Below are 6,637 nucleotides of genomic sequence, written 5' to 3' on the forward strand. Positions count from 1 at the left end.
CGATACCCCTGCTCCGCGCTCCTCTGCTGCGAGCGGAGCGGACGGGAGGCGGGGCCGCACCCCCCGCCGGGGAGCCCCTCCCCGGCCGCTCCCCCGGCTCGGCCCCGGTTCCGCCGCCCCGCCGGGAACTCGGACCCGGGAGGAGCGTGCCGAGGGACTACTTTGCCCCCCCCCCCCACCCGCCTCCCCCGTGGCGGAAGGTTACGGCGTAGTTTGAATGAGATTCCATACAAAGCTCCGTAGCCCGAGGGGAGCGGAGCCCGGCACGGCTGGGGGTCTGTGCTTGCTCCGTCCGGGACGGCTCCTGCCGGCAGCACCGGCGAGAGTCTCACGAGGGGATGGGGGCCCGGGCGGCCAGGAGTGGCCTGAGGAGAGCAGGGGGGCGGCCCGACCGAAGCGGCGCCGAGAGTGCGGGACAGCGCCGAGGTTGGAGAGCGCGGGGGAGCGGCAGCAGCCGGCCGGGCAGCGGCACCGCACGGACGGGCCCGCGGTGCTGCCCCGTCAGCAGCGCGCTGCCAGCTGCCCCCGGGGCAGAGCCACCCGCCGGGGGCACCGCGCGGTGCCCAAGGAGCCGCCCTCGCCCCGGGCGCCGCCCCAGGTCCGCCCAAGTAACTCCGTGGCTGCCCCTCGGCCTCTTGTGCCGAGCCGGGGTCGGCGCTCAGGGCCCGGCCGGGCAATGGATCCCGCGCCCCGCATTCCCGGCGGCGCGCCCGGCTCCCCACGCGGCCCCGGGGGCGGAGCCGGCACCGAGCTCTCCCGGCGGGGCAACCGCGTCCCACGCTCGGTGCCTTCCCCGGCGTGACCCGGCAGCGGGGCCACCTGGGGAACAAAAGCGGCGGCGGCGCCGCGTTCCCTTCCCCCGGCACACGAGGCTCCTGTCGGGAAAGCCCGCACGGCGTGGGGGAGAGCTGCTGGCGGGGGGAAAGGGGGCGTCCAGCCCCGCCGTAGCTAAAATGGGCAACCGAAGTGTGTCCAGACCGCACGCTGTTATTTGCGACTCGAACTGTACATCAGGCTGAGGCAGCACAATGCACGGTCATGGAAAGCAGCTTGTAGGGTGTGTCTGCTATTTTCATTCAAATTAACTTCTGTAGCAAGTTTTTTTTTTTTTTTTTTATTGGCCCGAGCAATTAAAAGTGCCATTTGACTAGCAGCGGTTATCTCGTATCAGCCAAACTGTCCCCAGCCACTCCCCGTCTCCCTCTGCCATTTTAATCCAGGAGAATTTGCACAGGGGGAGGGGGAAAGAGCTGCCGGGGGAGAGCCATCGGCTACCAGCCCTGGCCTTACCCTTCCTTCTCTATCTTGTACCTAAGATTATCAAAATTATTTCACTTCCAGGGAGTAGTTTGGAACGGGTCTTTAATATTCACACACTATTTTTCTCCATTAAAATTAAGAAAAGAAATACCTTCTTGAGGTGTGTGGTAATTTGCTTCAGCACACTGTGGTCTTTACAGTATCTCCTTTCCCATCTTCACTCGGTATGTGTGTTGTGTACATACCGATATGCAGTCAGTTTCCTTTGTTTACACATGCATGTACCTGTGAGTATTTATTCACCCTCGTTATTTACCATTGAAAGAATAAGCTTATTTTCACTACATAAAAATAAGTACATATATAAAAAGAACTTTTTCTAGCTCACAAGACTAAAGTTTATGATGGTGGCTCTTGATCCCACATTCTTTGAAAATACCAGTTCTAAATTAGGGGAGTAATTAGTGATGCTCTTAAACCCCAACACTGACAGCCACAAGTATTTCCCGTTGCAAAATGCATTAGTTCTGTAGCAGAGAATACATTTTCATAATAGACAGGAATGCAAACATGGCTGAGTGTTCATTATCCTTCTCCTCTGTATTCGAGGATTTCTACTCCAGAAATGCAAGGGCAGGAAGGGAGTACCTGATCTTTCATTTTAAAATGAGCTTTGAAGGTCCCAGAACTGAAGAGAAAAAAAAAAAAAAAAAAAAAAGGCTCACCCAAGACTTAGGCTGAAACCAACCTGAACCTGAACTTGAACCTGAGACCACAGATGACATTTGGAAACGTGCGTACAGCTTAGGCTGAGACACACGCGTGTACACAGTTTTGCAAATCTGGGCCTAATTTTGGTCTTCCTTCACTTCCTCTTCCTCCCTCCCTCCTCTTCTCTTCATGGCCATCACCCACTTAGGCCCCAGGATTAAAATCTTAAGTCGATCATCTAAATTATTCATAGCACAATTTCCCTCACTTGAACTGCTGAGACATGTCACCACGGAGTGCCTGTCCCGAGCCCTGCCCCGCAGCCCCTGGCCGGCGCGGGGCTGAGCAGCTCCCTCCTGTCGGAGTGGGCTGGGGAAGCAGCACATTCCCTGCTCCCCGTTCCTGGCAGTGCCACGAGCGCTGCCGCCCTGCCTGAGCCATGCCCCGGCTGAGCCGGGCACGCTCTGCCCCTCCTGCCAGGCTGCTCTTGCCCCCAGCAGACGATGAGCAGGTGCCAGGAGCAGCGGCGGGTCCGTGCCTTCTCCCTTGGCTGCCAAGGGCTGCCTGTGTGTGCCCTGTGCGTGTGTGTGTGTGTCCTCAGAGCAGGAAGTCTCAGCGCTGTCACCGTCACAGCCCGTTTGCTCCTGTCACAGCTGTTGTCCCAAGTCAACAAGACCCTCTTCATCCACAGGCTGCTCTTCATTTTCCAGCCTTTCTGCAGAAATTCGTGAGCCCTGAATATAACATCTCCTATGCTGATGGAGCTTTTTGTTTCTAACCACTGAGAAAATTCTTCCTGTTTGTTTTTGCTTTCTGAACAGTGGTGTTGGGTTTTTTTATGCTTAAACTAAAAGCCTGAATTTTTAGGAGTGTCCCAAAACAGCACAACAGATTTTGGTGTTGTTCTTGAAGGAAACTTTGAAAAATTGTTTTCTGACCATAAAGAAAACTCTTTGCAGAGTGTAGGTGAGTATGTACACAGACACTGTACACAAAATAGAGAACTGTGTTTTATTTTTTAGCAGCAGCAGTGAATACACTTTATGCAGCCTCTAATGCCAAAAGAGCAACAAATTATCCTCTGGCTCACACCACTTGCTCTGGAGGAAACCGGTGATAACACTTCATTATTTTTAAGTTCTGCAAAGTGGGACAGATGGGGAGGAAACCCTTTGAGCACTAAGAGAGCCTCTGGTAGGTACAGGGTCTTATTTACCTGGATCAAAACTTCATTTAGACACATCAGGCCATGATCCCACACGTGACTGCACACACCTGTATGTCCTGCTCAAGCTCCTCAAGAGGAATTTCGTGTATGATCAGCAGCAGTGATGTAAACATAACTCCAAGTAAAGCAGGGATGGTATCTTCCTAGCACCTGAGCTTGTCTGCAACTTCTGGACAATACTGTAATGTAGTGGTTAACCTGCTCACCTGTTCAGATATTAGAGCAAAAAGAGTGGGAAAAAAGTCTCTTCCTTATGAAGACAGTGTCACTGTTGTGCATATACTGTGGCCTAACAGGTTGGACCAGCCAGGACTGTCATTTAAAAAAAATTATTGAAATTTGTTTCTCTTTATTAAGGGAAAAGCACCTCTCCTTGCCAGTTTTTAAATGAAAACTTTTCTTATTGTCATTAACCCTGTGAGTCCCACAAATAAAATACAGATTAAGTACAAATGCAGACAGGATGCCCAACAACTGAGCAACTTTTATTCCCTGGATGAAAAGAAAAGTGTCTTCTGCTTCTTATTTGGCCTCCCTCCTGCCCAGCTGAGTGTTTCAAGCCTTTTCCTAGGACAGCAATGCTTAGAGTGTGTCCTCGGGGCTGCTAGTTCTTGCAACAAAGGGTTACGAGAGTTAAAACCCTTCCCATTAGCTGGAGTTGTAGGAAGCAGCTCTCTCACCTCCTTCATAATGTATCTTCCTTGAAAACAGATGCACTAAAAATGCCTAGCCCAGTGAGAATGTTCCTGTGTGTTTACAACAAGTATATATGTATGTATGTATGTATGTATATAGATATAGCTGGTTACCAGTAGTAAAAGGACAATTAATCATGCTCTAGACTGATTGTTTTTAATACTGAAAGGGTATTAATCAGGCAAATGTTACCCTTTGAACAAGATGTTTATACAGTCAACACTATGGGTTGTTTTCTTTTCCCTGCTGCTAAGCTGCCTGTTAATGCAGAGAGGAAATTGGGTTTATTATCTCTTGCTTTGGAACTTTGTGCTCCAAGTTCGACAACAATTTTGGCTGGAATTTGGAAGGAATGCACATGAGACGATGCCAGGTTCTCTTGGGTTTCAAGGAGACTTGGGTGTTCAACCCCCAAATCTGTGGAAGCATTTATGTGCCTAAAAGACATAAACAGGCATGATGTGCAAGTTTCAAAAGCACCTCCTTTTGCTGAAAAAACAAAACCCAAGGGGAATCTAATTTCATTTTAATGTGACTAAAAGACTTTTAAAATCTGTCCCTAAATCTCTTGCGTGCCTTTGGAAATTTGTCCTTGGAGCCTTTCAACCTAAAAGTTGCTTTTAGAGAAAGAATTCTATAGCAAATTTTAATCCAAACTTTTATTTCCCACTGGAGAGAATGGCTCATATCCTGTAGTGAGTGGGAGGCCAGCGGAAAAAATCGAGGGGGGGAGCTGTGGTGGGAGTGAGAGGGTGCAGAGCTGGGGCTGGATCAGCAGTGGGTGGCAGGAAAAGGGCTGCTGGCAGCTGCAGGGTGAGCATGGCAGGGCCAGGGGAGCCACCGCAGCCAAGGAAACACTGTTTTGGCCTGGAGCAGGGCTCCGGGCTGACCCAGAGGGGAGGCACTAAGAGATGACCTAGGAGGAAGGATGGGATGAGACTGAAATCTTGCACAGGCAGAGGCTGGCGATGCCAGGGAGAGCAGTGGGACGAGAGCACATGACAGTCTTGTGGGCAGAGCTGCAGAGAACACCCTGTCTGTCCCCAGCAAAGCGTGGACACAGCCCCCAGTGGGTTTGTTTCAGCATTTGTGCTAGGAGATATTTCACAGCTTGTGAAGCTGATGGGAACAGGAGTCACCCATCTGTACATGCTACTGTGACCACCCCCTTTGCAGAGTTTTGGCTCCTTTTTGGCAGGGGTATACAGCTTTCCCTGCCACCCCATGTTGCCTTCACAGGACTCCACATCCTCCCTTTCCTCCTGGGAGCTCCTCTCAGAATTAAACTTGAAGCTGTTGAGGAGCCCTGTTGCCCCTCAGCTCCCCTGCTGCCCAGCCAGCAGTGCTCCAGGGCTGGGCACCCTTGGCAGGCAGTGCCCAGAGCGGGCAGCCCCCCTCTGTCCCCCACCCTGCACCTCTGATCAGTCCTGGGGAAGAGCTCAGGAGGAGAAAATAGGAAATGACAGCAGTGAGGGAGGTGAGACAGGCTTTGGTGGTATTAACCCCTCCATAGCTGGTGCCTTCTCCCAAAAAACAGACCTTGAGTGAGGTGGGACAGGCACCTTCCCTTCCCTGAGGATGAGGAAGAGGCATGCAGCAAAATCAGAGTAGAAAGCCTCAGATAGCTGATGGGTTTGCTTCACTCAGTTCTGTGTTGAAGTTAATCTCCATATCTGATGAGAAACACACTGTGTGAAGAGATTCATCACTCCTTAAAAAACATATGGGGGAAAAAAATTCCTTTTAGGGAGCCACTTAATCGTAGGGATGATTGCAGTGAACAGAGCACTTAACCTGGGAATATACCACTCTCTTTTTATAGACTTCCATTTCACTTGTCTCTGGGGCAGCCAGTGAGGAGTGCTAGTCTGTGAAGGGAGATGGAATTGCAGGGGACAGCTGCCATCATTTTTAAGGTGTCTGGGAGTCAAATAACATAATTCTTCTCACAGGAGATTTTGAACAAGAAATGCACACAATCCCGTTGGAGAGCTCTTTGTTACAAGACCTAGTGGGACAAGGATTGAGGTTTAACAGCAGATACCCATTGTAAGAGCTTGCAAAGAATACAATCCCTTGAATTTCAGTGTTTAAATCAACCTTTTTTTTTTTTTTTAATTGAGTGAGGGAAGAAGTTCTCCCGAGGAGCTCATGCAGTACTGTGGCACTGCCTTTGAAGGACTCTGCTATGTCAAGGATAACAAACTATGAGAAACATCGCCTGGAACCAGAAGGAAAACTCCTCTATGCCAGCCCCCCTCCATGGTGGCAGCTTTCCATGTCACTGCACTCCATGGTGGGAGCAGAAAAGACTGCCCAGGGAGAGGTGTCCCACCTTTGACACGTGTCAGGCAGCCCCTCCCTGCACCTCTCCAGGGAGGAGATACGCTGGTGCCTGGGGCTCTGGGCACAGCAAACTCCCTCGGCCAGGTGGTCTCCTGCCTCCCTGGGAGTCCTCCATGTGTCTTGCTGTCTTGCTGCTATCCTGGTAATCCCAGCAATGGGGAAGAGAAGTCCAGCTGAGAGGCAGCTGCTTGCTCCTGAAATCATACCAAAAAAATCCCCGCATTGACTTTCTGCCAACACAGCCCCCTTTACTCCACCACTCGGCCAATCTCTTCCCATGACATAGGGGATCTTAGGGAAATGCAGCCAGGGCTATCCTACAGGGCCTCTGAGCACTGGCATTCCCATGGGAATGGGAACTATTAAAATTATTCTGAAACTCCCATCAAAACTCAT

Source organism: Anomalospiza imberbis, chromosome 6 (assembly GCF_031753505.1).
Source record: "Anomalospiza imberbis isolate Cuckoo-Finch-1a 21T00152 chromosome 6, ASM3175350v1, whole genome shotgun sequence".
NCBI classification, from domain to species: domain Eukaryota; kingdom Metazoa; phylum Chordata; class Aves; order Passeriformes; family Viduidae; genus Anomalospiza; species Anomalospiza imberbis.